This window comes from Pongo pygmaeus, chromosome 9, assembly GCF_028885625.2.
Source record: "Pongo pygmaeus isolate AG05252 chromosome 9, NHGRI_mPonPyg2-v2.0_pri, whole genome shotgun sequence".
Taxonomy (NCBI): domain Eukaryota; kingdom Metazoa; phylum Chordata; class Mammalia; order Primates; family Hominidae; genus Pongo; species Pongo pygmaeus.
The window spans coordinates 14,321,120-14,334,880 of NC_072382.2; positions in this window are offsets into that span (position 1 = coordinate 14,321,120).

Consider the following 13,761-nt stretch of genomic DNA (forward strand, 5'->3'; position numbering starts at 1 on the left):
ATAAACATACGTGTGCATGTGTCTTTATAGCAGCATGATTTATAGTCCTTTGGGTATATACCCAGCAATGGGATGGCTGGGTCGAATGGAATTTCTAATTCTAGATCCCTGAGGAATCGCCACACTGACTTCCACAAGGGTTGAACTAGTTTACAGTCCCACCAACAGTGTAAAAGTGTTCCTATTTCTCCACATCCTCTGCAGCACCTGTTGTTTCCTGAATTTTTAATGATTGCCATTCTAACTGGTGTGAGATGGTATCTCATTGTGGTTTTGATTTGCATTTCTCTGATGGCCAGTGATGGTGAGCATTTTTTCATGTGTTTTTTGGCTGCATAAATGTCTTCTTTTGAGAAGTGTCTGTTCATGTCCTTCGCCCACTTTTTCATGGGGTTGTTTGTTTTTTTCTTGTAAATTTGTTGGAGTTCATTGTAGATTCTGGGTATTAGCCCTTTGTCAGATGAGTAGGTTGTGAAAATTTTCTCCCATTTTGTAGGTTGCCTGTTCACTCTGATAGTAGTTTCTTTTGCTGTGCGGAAGCTCTTTAGTTTCATTAGATCCCATTTGTGAATTTTGGCTTTTGTGGCCATTGCTTTTGGTGTTTTAGACATGAAGTCCTTGCCCATGCCTATGTCCTGAATGGTAATGCCTAGGTTTTCTTCTAGGGTTTTTATGGTTTTAGGTCTAACATTTAAGTCTTTAATCCATCTTGAATTGATTTTTGTATAAGGTGTAAGGAAGGGATCCAGTTTCAGCTTTCTCCATATGGCTAGCCAGTTTTCCCAGCACCATTTATTAAATAGGGAATCCTTTCCCCATTTCTTGTTTTTCTCAGGTTTGTCAAACATCAGATAGTTGTAGATATGTGGCATTATTTCTGATGGCTCTGTTCTGTTCCATTGATCTATATCTCTGTTTTGGTACCAGTACCATGCTGTTTTTGTTACTGTAGCCTTGTAGTATAGTTTGAAGTTAGGTAGTGTGATGCCTCCAGCTTTGTTCTTTTGGCTTAGGATTGACTTGGTGATGCGGGCTCTTTTTTGGTTCCATATGAACTTTAAAGTAGTTTTTTCCAATTCCGTGAAAAAAGTCATTGGTAGCTTGATGGGGATGGCATTGAATCTGTAAATTACCTTGGGAAGGATGGCCATTTTCACGATATTGATTCTTCCTATCCATGAGCATGGAATGTTCTTCCATTTGTTTGTATCCTCTTTTATTTCCTTGAGCAGTGGTTTGTAGTTCTCCTTGAAGAGGTCCTTCACATCCCTTGTAAGTTGGATTCCTAGGTATTTTATTCTCTTTGAAGCAATTGTGAATGGGAGTTCACTCATGATTTGGCTCTCTGTTTGTCTGTTATTGATGTATAAGAATGCTTGTGATTTTTGTACATTGATTTTGTATCCTGAGACTTTGCTGAAGTTGTTTATCAGCTTAAGGAGATTTTGGGCTGAGCCAATGGGGTTTTCTAGATATACAATCATGTCATCTGCAAACGGGGACAATTTGACTTCCTCTTTTCCTAATTGAATACCCTTTATTTCCTTCTCCTGCCTAATTGCCCTGGCCAGAACTTCCAACACTATGTTGAATAGAAGTGGTGACAGAGGGCATCCCTGTCTTGTGCCAGTTTTCAAAGGGAATGCTTCCAGTTTTTGCCCATTCAGTATGATATTGGCTGTGGGTTTGTCATAGATAGCTCTTATTATTTTGAGATACGTCCCATCAATACCTAATTTATTGAGAGTTTTTAGCATGAAGGGTTGTTGAATTTTGTCAAAGGCCTTTTCTGCATCTATTGAGATAATCATGTGGTTTTTGTCTTTGGTTCTGTTTATATGCTGGATTACATTTATTGATTTGCGTATATTGAACCAGCCTTGCATCCCAGGGATGAAGCCCACTTGATCATGGTGGATAAGCTTTTTGATGTGCTGCTGGATTCTGTTTGCCAGTATTTTATTGAGGATTTTTGCATCAATGTTCATCAAGGATATTGGTCTAAAATTCTCTTTTTTTGTTGTGTCTCTGCCAGGCTTTGGTATCAGGATGATGCTGGCCTCATAAAATGAGTTAGGGAGGATTCCCTCTTTTTCTATTGATTGGAATAGTTTCAGAAGGAATGGTACCAGTTCCTCCTTGTACCTCTGGTAGAATTCGGCTGTGAACCCGTCTGGTCCTGGACTTTTTTTGGTTGGTAAACTATTGATTATTGCCACAATTTCAGCTCCTGTTATTGGTCTATTCAGAGATTCAACTTCTTCCTGGTTTAGTCTTGGGAGGGTGTATGTGTTGAGGAATTTATCCATTTCTTCTAGATTTTCTAGTTTATTTGCGTAGAGGTGTTTGTAGTATTCTCTGATGGTAGTTTGTATTTCTGTGGGATCAGTGGTGATATCCCCTTTATCATTTTTTATTGCATCTATTTGATTCTTCTCTCTTTTTTTCTTTATTAATCTTGCTAGCGGTCTATCAATTTTGTTGATCTTTTCAAAAAACCAGCTCCTGGATTCATTAATTTTTTGAAGGGTTTTTTGTGTCTCTATTTCCTTCAGTTCTGCTCTGATTTTAGTTATTTCTTGCCTTCTGCTAGCTTTTGAATGTGTTTGCTCTTGCTTTTCTAGTTCTTTTAATTGTGATGTTAGGGTGTCAATTTTGGATCTTTCCTGCTTTCTCTTGTGGGCATTTAGTGCTATAAATTTACCTCTACACACTGCTTTGAATGCATCCCAGAGATTCTGGTATGTTGTGTCTTGGTTCTCGTTGGTTTCAAAGAACATCTTTATTTCTGCCTTCATTTCGTTATGTACCCAGTAGTCATTCAGGAGCAGGTTGTTCAGTTTCCATGTAGTTGAGTGGTTTTGAGTGAGATTCTTAATCCTGAGTTCTAAGGACTCAGTTTTCTCATCTATACATAGACTATGTTCTTGCCAACATGTATGTACCTATGATAAAGTTTAATTTATAAGTTAGGCTCAGTAAGAGATGAAAAATAATAGAATTAAAATATACTATAATAAAAGTTATATCACTTTGGAAGGCCGAGGTGGGTGGATCACTTGAGTTCAGGAGTTTGAGACCAACCTGGCCAACATAGCAAAACCCCATCTCTACTAAAAATTAAAAAAAAAGCCAGGCATGGTGGCACAAGCCTGTAATTCCAGCTCCTTGGGAGTCTGAGTTAGGAGAATCACCTGAACCCAGGAAGCGGAGGTTGCAGTGAGCCAAGATCACACCACTGCACTCTAGCCTGGGCAACAGAGCGAAACTCCATCTCAAAAAAAAAAAATTATATGAATGTGGTCTCTCCAAATACACTGTACTCAACTTTTTGAGACAGAGTCTCGCTCTGTTGCCCAGGCTGGAGTGCGGTGGCATGATCTTGGCTCACTGCAGCCTCTACCTCCCAGGTTCAAGCAATTCTCATGCCTCAACCTCCCAAATAGCTGGGATTACAGGCACGTGCCACCACTCTCAGCTGATTTTTGTATTTTTAGTAAAGATGGTGTTTCGCCATATTAACCAGGCTGGTCTTGAATTCCTGACCTCAGGTGATCCACCTGCCTTGGCCTCCCAAGGTGCTGGGATTACAGGCATGAGCCACTGCATCTGGCCAGTTATTTCTGGACTGCGGTGGACCACGGATAACTGAAATCACAGAAAGTGGAACCTCATGTCAGGGGGACTCCTGAACACATTCAGATTGCTTACTACCTGTACACTTGTCTGCATTGAAAATTTTTCTTTTCTTTCTTTTTTTTTTTTTTTACTGTATGTTCTTTATTATAAGTGGGACCTAAGCTATGAGGATGCAAAGGCATACAGATGGGTATAATGGACATTGGAGACTCAGAAGGGGGGAAGGTGGGATTGGAGCAAAGGATAAAAAAACTGTATACTGGGTACAATATACACTACTCGGATGACAGGTGCACTGAAACCTCAGACTCAACCATTATACAGTTCATCCCCGTAACCAAAAACCACTCATACCCCCAAAGCTACTGAAATTAAATTAGTAAGTAAGTAAATAAAAAGTTGCCCATAAAAGTTGTGGAAGGGTTAAATGAGTTAGCAACTGCAAAATGTTTACAACATTGCCTGGCACAGAGTAAGCAGTTAATAAAGGCCAGTTTTTTTTTTTTCATTAAGTATTTATTGATCATTCTTGGGTGTTTCTCGGAGAGGGGGATATGGCAGGGTCATAGGATAATAGTGGAGAGAAGGTCAGCAGATAAACACATGAACAAAGGTCTCTGGTTTTCCTAGGCAGAGGTCCCTGCGGCCTTCTGCAGTGTTTGTGCCCCTGGGTACTTGAGATTAGGGAGTGGTGATGACTCTTAAAGAGCATGCTGCCTTCAAGCATCTGTTTAACAAAGCGCATCTTGCACCGCCCTTAATCCATTTAACCCTGAGTTGACACAGCACATGTTTCAGAGAGCACGGGGCTGGGGGCAAGGCCATAGATCAACAGCATCCCAAGGCAGAAGAATTTCTCCTAGTGCAGAACAAAATGGAGTCTCCTATGCCTACTTCTTTCTACACAGACACAGTAACAATCTGATCTCTCTTTCTTTTCCCCACATTTCCCCGTTTTCTTTTCAAAAAAACCGCCATCGTCCTCATGGCCCGTTCTCGATGGTCGCTGTCTCTTCGGAGCTGTTGGGTACACCTCCCAGACAGGGCGGCCGGGCAGAGGCACTCCTCACCTCCCAGACGGGGTGGCCGGGCAGAGGCGCTCCTCACTTCCCAGACGGGGTGGCCGGGCAGAGGCGCTCCTCACATCCCAGACGGGGCGGCCGGGCAGAGGCGCTCCTCACCTCCCAGACGGGGCGGCCGGGCAGAGGCGCTCCTCACTTCCCAGATGGGGTGGCCGGGCAGAGGCCCTCCTCACTTCCTCCCAGACGGGGTGGCAGCCAGGCAGAGGCGCTCCTCACTTCCCAGATGGGGTGGCCGGGCAGAGGCACTCCTCACCTCCCAGATGATGGGCGGCCGGGCAGAGGCGCTCCTCACCTCCCAGACGGGGCGGACAGGCAGATGTGCTCCTCACCTCCCAGACGGGGCGGCCGGGCAGAGGTGCTCCTCACTTCCTCCCAGACGGGGCGGCCTGGCAGAGGTGCTCCTCACTTCCTCCCAGATGCGGTGGTGGCCGGGCAGAGGCGCTCCTCACCTCCCAGACGGGGCGGCTCGGCAGAGGTGCTCCTCACCTCCCAGATGGGGCGGCCGGGCAGAGGCGCTCCTCATTTCCCAGACGGGGCAGCCGGGTAGAGGCGCTCCTCACTTCCCAGATGGGGCGGCCGGGCAGAGGCGCTCCTCACTTCCTCCCAGATGGCGTAGCGGCCGGGCAGAGGCGCTCCTCACCTCCCAGACGGGGCGGCCGGGCAGAGGTGCGCCTTACTTCCTCCCAGACGTGGTGGCGGCCGGGCAGAGGTGCTCCTCACCTCCCAGACGGGGCGGCCGGGCAGAGGCACTCCTCACTTCCCAGATGGGGCGGCCAGGTAGAGGCACTCCTCACTTCCCAGACCGGGCAGCCGGGCAGAGGCGCTCCTCACTTCCTCCCAGACTGGGTGGCGGCCAGGCAGAGGCGCTCCTCACCTCCCAGACGGGGCGGCCGGGCAGAGGTGCTCCTCACTTCCCAGACGGGGCGGCCGGGCAGAGGCGCTCCTCACTTCCCAGACGGGGCGGCCGGGCAGAGGCGCTCCTCACTTCCCAGACGTTGGGCAGCCCGGTAGAGGCGCTCCTCACCTCCCAGATGGGGCGGCTGGGCAGAGGCGCTCCTCACTTCCCAGAGGGGGCGGCCGGGCAGAGGCGCTCCTCCCTTCCCAGAAGGGATGGTCAAGCAGAGGTGCTCCTCACTTCCCAGATGGGGCAGCCGGGCAGAGGTGCTCCTCACTTCCTCCCAGACGGGGTGGCAGCTGGGCAGAGGCGTTCCTCACCTCCCAGACGGGGCAGCCGGGCAGAGGTGCTCCTCACTTCCTCCCAGACGTGGTGGCGGCCGGGCAGAGGCGCTCCTCACCTCCCAGACAGGGCGGCCGGGCAGAGGCACTCCTCACTTCCCAGATGGGGCGGCCAGGTAGAGGCGCTCCTCACTTCCCAGACCGGGCAGTCGGGCACAGGCGCTCCTCACTTCCTCCCAGGCGGGGTGGCGGCCAGGCAGAGGCGCTCCTCACCTCCCAGACGGGGCGGCCGGGCAGAGGTGCTCCTCACTTCCCAGACGGGGCGGCCGGGCAGAGGCGCTCCTCACCTCCCAGACGGGGCAGCGGGGCAGAGGTGCTCCTCACTTCCCAGACGGGGCGGCCGGGCAGAGGCGCTCCTCACTTCCCAGACGGGAAGGCCGGGCAGAGGGGCTCCTCACCTCCCAGACGGGACGGCCGGGCAGAGGGGCTCCTCACCTCCCAGACGGGGCGGCCGGGCAGAGGTGCTCCTCACATCCCAGACGGGCAGCCGGGCAGAGGCGCTCCTCACTTCCTCCCAGATGGGGTGGCAGCCAGGCAGAGGAGCTCCTCACTTCCCACACGGAGTGGCCGGGCAGAGGCGCTCCTCACCTCCCAGACGGGGCGGCCGGGCAGAGGCGCTCCTCACTTCCCAGACGGGGCGGCCGGGCTGAGGGGCTCCTCACATCCCAGACGATGGGCGGCCAGGCAGAGACGCTCCTCACTTCCTAGAGGAGGTGGTGGCGGGCGGAGGCTGTAATCTTAGCACTTTGGGAGGCCAATGCAGGCGGCTGGGAGGTGGAGGTTGTAGCCAGCCGAGATCACGCCACTGCACTCCAGCCTGGGCAACATTGAGCACTGAGTGAGCGAGACTCCGTCTGCAATCCCAGCACCTCGGGAGGCAGAGGCGGGCAGATCACTAGGGGCCAGGAGCTGGAGACCAGCCCGGTCAACACAGCAAAACTGCGTCTCCACCAAAAATACAAAAACCAGTCAGGCATGGCGGGGCGCACCTGCAATCCCAGGCACTCCGCAGGCCAAGGCAGGAGAATCACAGGAGCCGGAGGCAGGGAGGTTGCAGCGAGCTGAGATCACGGCAGTACAGTCCAGCTTTGGCAACAGAGGGAGACGGAAGAAAGAAGGAGAGGGAGACCGAAAAGGGGAGGGGGAGAGGGAGGGGGAGGGGAGGGGGAGAGGGAGGGGGAGGAGGAGGGGAGGGAGACGAAAATTTTTCTGAGAATTGCGTGGGTACCTTGGGTTGGGATGGAATACATTTTTCCCATTTGCATTCATGAAAATATATTTCTTTTTTAGACAAAGTCTCACTTTATCACCTAGGCTGGAATGCAGTGGCGGGATCTTGGCTCACTGCAACCTCTGCCTCCCAGGTTCAAGCAATTCATGTGCCTCAGCCTTCTGAGTAGCTGGAATTACAGGCCTGTGCCACCATGCCTGGCTAACTTGTGTATTTTTAGTAGAGATGAGGTTTCACCATGTTGGCCAGTCTGGTCTCAAATTCCTGACTTTAAGTGATCTGCCTGCCTCGGTCTCCCAAAGTGCGGGGATTACAAGCGTGAGCCACTGTGCCTGGCCGCATTCATGAAAATATTTTTATTTAACAGCTTCTCATTTAGCAGCAGGGTTTCCAGTAACAAATCCATTAAGTGGGGGAACAGGTGGATACTCTTGCTCACTTGTCCATCCACACATACGGACGTGAGACACATAGGGTCCCTGCTGTGCACACACATGGACAAGATATGCAACTTTAGTCACTAAATCCAGGTGGATGTGACCCGAGCCACATGTCAACTTTTTGTTGATAGCAAAACAGCGACATTGAGGGATGTTTCTTGGACAGAAAGAGCAGACCCGTTTCCATGCTGGGGTGTGTATGAGGGTGGGGGTAGTGACCTCTGGGGCTGGGTGTTACAAAGGGAGGGCCAACCCTGCAGCCAGGAGAAGGGCAAGATCGCAGAGCCCCGGAGATCAGACGCTGGGAGGAGCTCAGCTCCCAGGAGCAGCAGATGCCTCGAGTGCAGGCCGTGGCTGGGGGCTGTGGCGCCTGGTGGGTGGATTCTGGGAGTGGCTGCTGTGGCCGTGGGAAGTTCCTGAGCTGGGTTCAGGTACTGGAGTCGGGAGAAGAAGGAAGGGCCAAGGCTGCTCGCCTTTAGTCAGCTCAGAAGAAGCCCGTGTGACCCTGTGATCCTTTTAGGTTTTCCTTCCGTGATTTCTCTGGCGATCCAGGCTTTCCTCTCTGCCCACAGCCCTCCACAGACCAGGCGGCGGTAGCCTGAGTCCCCAGTCCTTGTGCTTTGGGCTGAGTCCTTCTCATAGCCGTGGTCTTCCCTGGGGAGAAGGTTGCCCAGGAGTCATACCTGGATTCTGGGGATGGATGTGATCTCAGCCAGGTCACCTTAGTTCTCTGGACCTCAGTTTCCTCATCTGTGACACGGGGTCAATCTCTTCCCTGCCCCCTCAGGCCTGTCATGAGGGTCGGGGGAAGGAGCTTGTGGAAGCCCCTTGATGGAGGGAGCTGCTGTAACCACCATCTCCCAGCGCATGTAAGGCTATAGTTGTCAGCCAGGTTCCAGAAGACTCACCGCTGCCCTTCCTTCCTGCAGCATCGGCTGTCACCACCAGAATCTGGCGGCACCATGCGGCACTTGTCCCCAGCCAGTTCTACCTTGGCACTGAGCTATAAACTTTTGTAAACATCTTCTTCCCTAGCCACCTCCCTGTTCTCACATGTCCCTCAAGACAGCATCTCCCCAGTGTAGACCAAGTGGGGCTCAGCACGACCACGGTACAGACTGTTTAGAAGGGCAGGAGGGGTTCTGCTTCCCACTCCCCACACAGCCCTCTTGTTGTCCCTCCTCCCTCGGCTCCCCCGTCCAGGCTCTGGGGATCGAGTGAGGGCCTGCCTGTCCTGCAGAGACCTCGCCAACCCACTCATCAGCTGGGTGTAGCAGAAGGTGGCATGGAAGCCCAGGAAGGTAGACGAGAAGGCGATGCCTGGCTCCAGGATGGTGAAGAACAGCAGCAGCACCGAGAGACTCTTCCAGGGCACCTGCAAAACCACGGTGCAAAGCCTGCAAAAACTGGGCAGTTTTACAGGCCAGCCAGTCCGGGACTCAGTCTGCAGACTCTGACCAAGGAGATGGATAAAAGAAGGGAAGCTTTCTAGAAGGGGAGTGACCTGTCATCTAGCTACTCTGATTAGTCCCATTTCACAGAGGATGAAACGGAGGTTCAGAAAAACTGAGGTACTTGTCCAAAGCCACACAGCTGGTATGTGAAAGCTGGGATTCAGATCCATCCAATTCCAAGACCCATGAGGTCAACCATTCAGACCGACATCCAGCAGCAAAAAAGTACAGAAAGGTCAAGTAAGAAAATACATGGAAAAGCAGGTATTTGGCAGTAAGCTACTGGCGGCCACCCTGAGAGGGCTTGAGGTCTATAGAGATGGGAGAGGAGGAGATGGAGTCCGTAGGAGATTGTTGAGATTGTTGCTGTGAAAGGGAAGAGAGGGGAGACTACAGTCAGAGAGGGACACGGGGTCTCCAGGACTTGAGTTTCTGGAGCCAGAGGAGAGAGAGAGGCATGGATGGAGGAGAGAACAGCGGGGAAGGTGGACACAGTGGACTAGGGTCGTGGGGGCCTAGGAGGAATGATTTGTCCTCTACCAATAAGGAAAGCACGGAGAGGGGCTGGGTGAAGATCAGTTACATGTGAGGTCACGGGCAGGAAGTTGAGTCTTGGGGCCGTTCAGGGACCCCAGGCTACAGGGGAAGGTTGGGGATTCTGGTGCAGCTGGGTCACTGAAGTGGTCAAAGTGTGGACAGCAGTGGGCAGTGTGTCCCTCGCCCCTGCATGGTGTGTCGGATCCACCGGAAGAGAGTGTTTCTCCTTTCCTGTCTTTCCCTAGGATGTGAGCAGAGGAAACTCCTCCCCCAGTATTCCCAGCCCCATTTTTGCCACGTCCAGGTCCCTTGTAGCAATCTCATGACATAATCACATATCTTTGAAAAGATGTGACCTCAATGGCCACAGCCAGAAGGCAGGACTCACTGATAAATCTTAGATATTGTTATGTTGGCAGTCCTCTTAATGCCCCCTCGACCTCTATGCTCTTAGAGGGGAACGTCCTTGGTAGGAGGCAAGCAGCTGGAATATCTTACTCCATGCAAATTATTATTATTATTTTTTAAGAAACAGGGGCTCACTCTGTTGCCCAGGCTGGAGTGCAGTGGCATGATTACAGCTCACTGCAGTCTTGAACTCATGGGCTCAAGCAATCCTCCCACTTCAGCCTCCCAAGTAGCTGGGACTACAGGCCTGCATCAACATACCTGGCTAATTTTTTTTAAAAAAATATTTTTGGTTGAGATTGGGCCTCACCATGTTGCCCAGGCTAGTCTCAAACTCCTGGGTTCAAGCGATCCTCCCGCCTTGGCCTCCTAAAGAGCTACCACATCAGCATTAACACAGGAAAAACTAGTCCAGAGGCAAGTACCTGGGGCCGTCAGATCCTGGTGGAGTTCTGCCTCAGGGGCTCTGGAGCCAATTGCTAAAGCACTTAAACCCTACTCCCAAAAGCTGGGTGTCATGGTACCTGCCTGGAGTCCCAGCCACTCAGGAGGCTGAGGCAGGAGGATCACTGGAGCCCAGGAGTTTGAGGACAGCATGAGCAAGTTAGCGAGGCTCTGTCTGTATTTAAAGAAAAAAAAAATCCCACTCCCCATTTTAACTTTGAGAATAGAGGATAAGAAAACATCTCTTGGTGGTGGTTTCTGGGATTAAATGGTGCCCAAAGAGTGGAAGCTGATTCTCTGGGCCTGAGACACTCATCTGGGTGTAGTTGCTGCTGGCAGTCAGCTCAACCACGAAGGCACACACCCCGAGGCCGGCACACAGTGAGCTGACCAGGTGCGGCCCTCTGCTGACCTTCATCTGCTAAGGAGACCAAAGCCCGAGTTACTACCCAGCGGGAAGGGGAGAGTGCTGGCTGTCGCGGGCTTCCTTTGCAGGCTTTTGATCCTGGAGGAACCACTGACTTGCCCTAGGAGCTAGGAACCAGTGACCAAGGTGAGAGCATCTCTGCTCCACCCGCTGGAGCCCATGGGCCACAGAGGCTATGTCAGCCTTAATAGCCAGGAGATGGATTTGTTGCAGAGGCACAGACAGCAACACGTGTGGCCACTTCTTCCTGCAAAGGCCATGGCAGACAACATCCATCAATCCTCAGAACCCACCAGGGTCGCATCGATAGACAAGCTATTTGCCATCTTTTGTGGGTTGAATTATATCCCCCCAAAAGATGTGTTGAAGTCTTAACCCTGGTACCTGTGAATGGGATCTATTTGGAAATAGGGTCTTTGCAGATGTAATTGAGTTAAGATGAGGTCATAATGGATTATGATTGGTGTCCTTAGAAGAAGGGAAGAGACATAGAGAGAACAGCCCCTGATGACAGAGGCAGAGACTGGCAGGATGTGTCTACGAGCCAAGGAAAACCAAGAGTTGCCAGTAGCCACTGGAAGCTGGGATGAGGCCAGAAAGGATTCTCCCTAAGAGCCTTCAGAGAGAACTCGATCCAGCCAGCACCTTGACCTTGGGCTTCCAGCCTCCAGAATCATAGACTACAGGTTTCTGTTTTCTTTTTTTTTTTTTTCTTGAGACGGAGTCTCACTGTTGCCCAGGCTGGAGTGCAGTGGCACGATCTAAGCTCACTGCAACCTCTGCCTCCTGGGCTCAAGCAATTCTCCTGCCTCAGTCTCCTGAGTAGCTGGGATTACAGGCAACTGCCACCATGCCTGGCTAATTTGTATTTTTAGTAGAGGTGGGGTTTCATCATGTTGGCCAGGCTGGTCTGGAACTCCTGACCTCAAGTGATCCACCTGCCTCGGCCTCCCAAAGTGCTGGGATTACAGGCATGAGTCACCAGGCCTGGCCATGTTTCTGCTGTTTTAAGCTACCTGGTGTGTGGTAATTGGTTACAGCAGCCCTAGGATTCTAGTTTCCTAGGTTCAAAACAGATGGCTCTGGTGGGGATGGAGTCCCCTTTCTGGAGGTTGAACCAGGAGGTCCGGCAAGTTTAATGCCATTTGGGTCTGCATCCAACCTATCCGATTAGGGGTGACTTGCTGAGGTCCAGGCTGTATTAAAGGCATGGAGGAGCTGTGGTAAAGGAGAGGAGACTAGAAACAGATTCAAGTTAGATACAGGAGGCTCCTATAGAACAGGAGGATGCTCAGGAGCTCAGACCCGCCAGTGAGTAGGATTGCGGACAAAGGTCCACTCCCCACTCGTCCACCATCCTGTGGAAAGGCCCCACAAGCATCCACTTTCATTTAAGGTCTTCCAGGATAAGCTGTGCCCAGAGGCAGAAGCAATGTCTGTGAAACTAACCCGGGGAACTGTGCAGTTTGCTGAGATGACCAGGGTGGTTGCTCCTGAAACGAAGAACTGCACAGAGAGGCAGGGAGATTGATGGTCTCAGAGAGCCCAGAGGCACTTGCCTCCTGGAAACCCTCATGCAGGGAAGGTTTGCCATGAGCATTTATGGCTTGGCACAGTGGGCCATGTACCAAGTGTCACGCGCGTCCGTGTGAAGAGAGTCCACCAAACAGTCTTTGTGTGAGCAACAAGGCTGTTTATTTCACCCGGGTGCAGGCGGGCTGAGTCCGAAAAAGGAGTCAGCAAAGGGTGGTGGGATTATCATTAGTTCTTACAGGTTTGGGATAGGCGTACAAAGTACTGTCTTAAGAGTGGAGTGGGGGAGGAGAATATTACAAAGTACCTTCTTAAGCGCAGGGGAGAATATATTGTATCAGTTAGGGTAGGGCAGGAACAAATCACAATGGTGGAATGTCATCAGTTAAAGCTATTTTCACTTCTTTTGTGGATCTTCAGTTGCTTCAGGCCATCTGGATGTATAGCTGCAGGTCACAGGGGAAATGATGGCTTAGCTTGGGCTCAGAGGCCTGACACCAGGGAGTAATGGGGCTTACGGGAACAGAGAAAGGCATCTAGCCCTCCCCACTGGGCTCTGCATAAGTTGGTGAGACAGGATTTTAGAAGGGAACCACTAAAGAGTCCTAGGTACCTGCCAGGCGTGGTGGCTCATGCCTGTAATCCCAGCACGTTGGGAGGCCAAGGCAGGCTGATCACCTGAGGTCAGGAGTTTAAGACCAGCCAGGCCAATGTGGTGAAACCCTGTCTCTACTAAAAATACAAAAATTAGCCGGGAATGCCTGAAAGATTCCTAGGTATCTGGTCCGGTACTTTTCAAACTTGACAGAGGACATGAGCAGCCTAGGGATCTTCTTAAGCTGCAGACTGACTCAGCCCATGTACGGTGGGGCTCAAATTCTGCATTTATTTATTTATTTATTTATTTATTTATTTATTTTTAATTAATTAATTTTTTTTTTGAGATGGAGTCTTGCTCTTGCTCTTTCACCAGGCTGGAGTGCAGTGGTGCAATCTCATCTCACTGCAACCTCTGCCTCCTAGGTTCAAGCGATTCTCCTGCTTCAGCCTCCCGAGTAGCTGGGACTACAGGCGTGCGTCACCATGCCCAGCTAATTTTTATATTTTCAGTAGAGATGGGGTTTCACCAGTGTTGGCCAGGATGGTCTTGATCTCTTGACCTTGTGATCCCGCCCACCTCAGCCTCCCAAAGTGCTGGGATTACAGGTGTGAGCCACCGTGCCCGGCCTGCATTTTTTTTTTTAAGAGACAGGGTCTTGCTCTCTGGCCCAGGCTGGAATGCAGTGGCACCATCATAGCTCACTGTAGCCTCCAACTCCTGCCTCAGCCT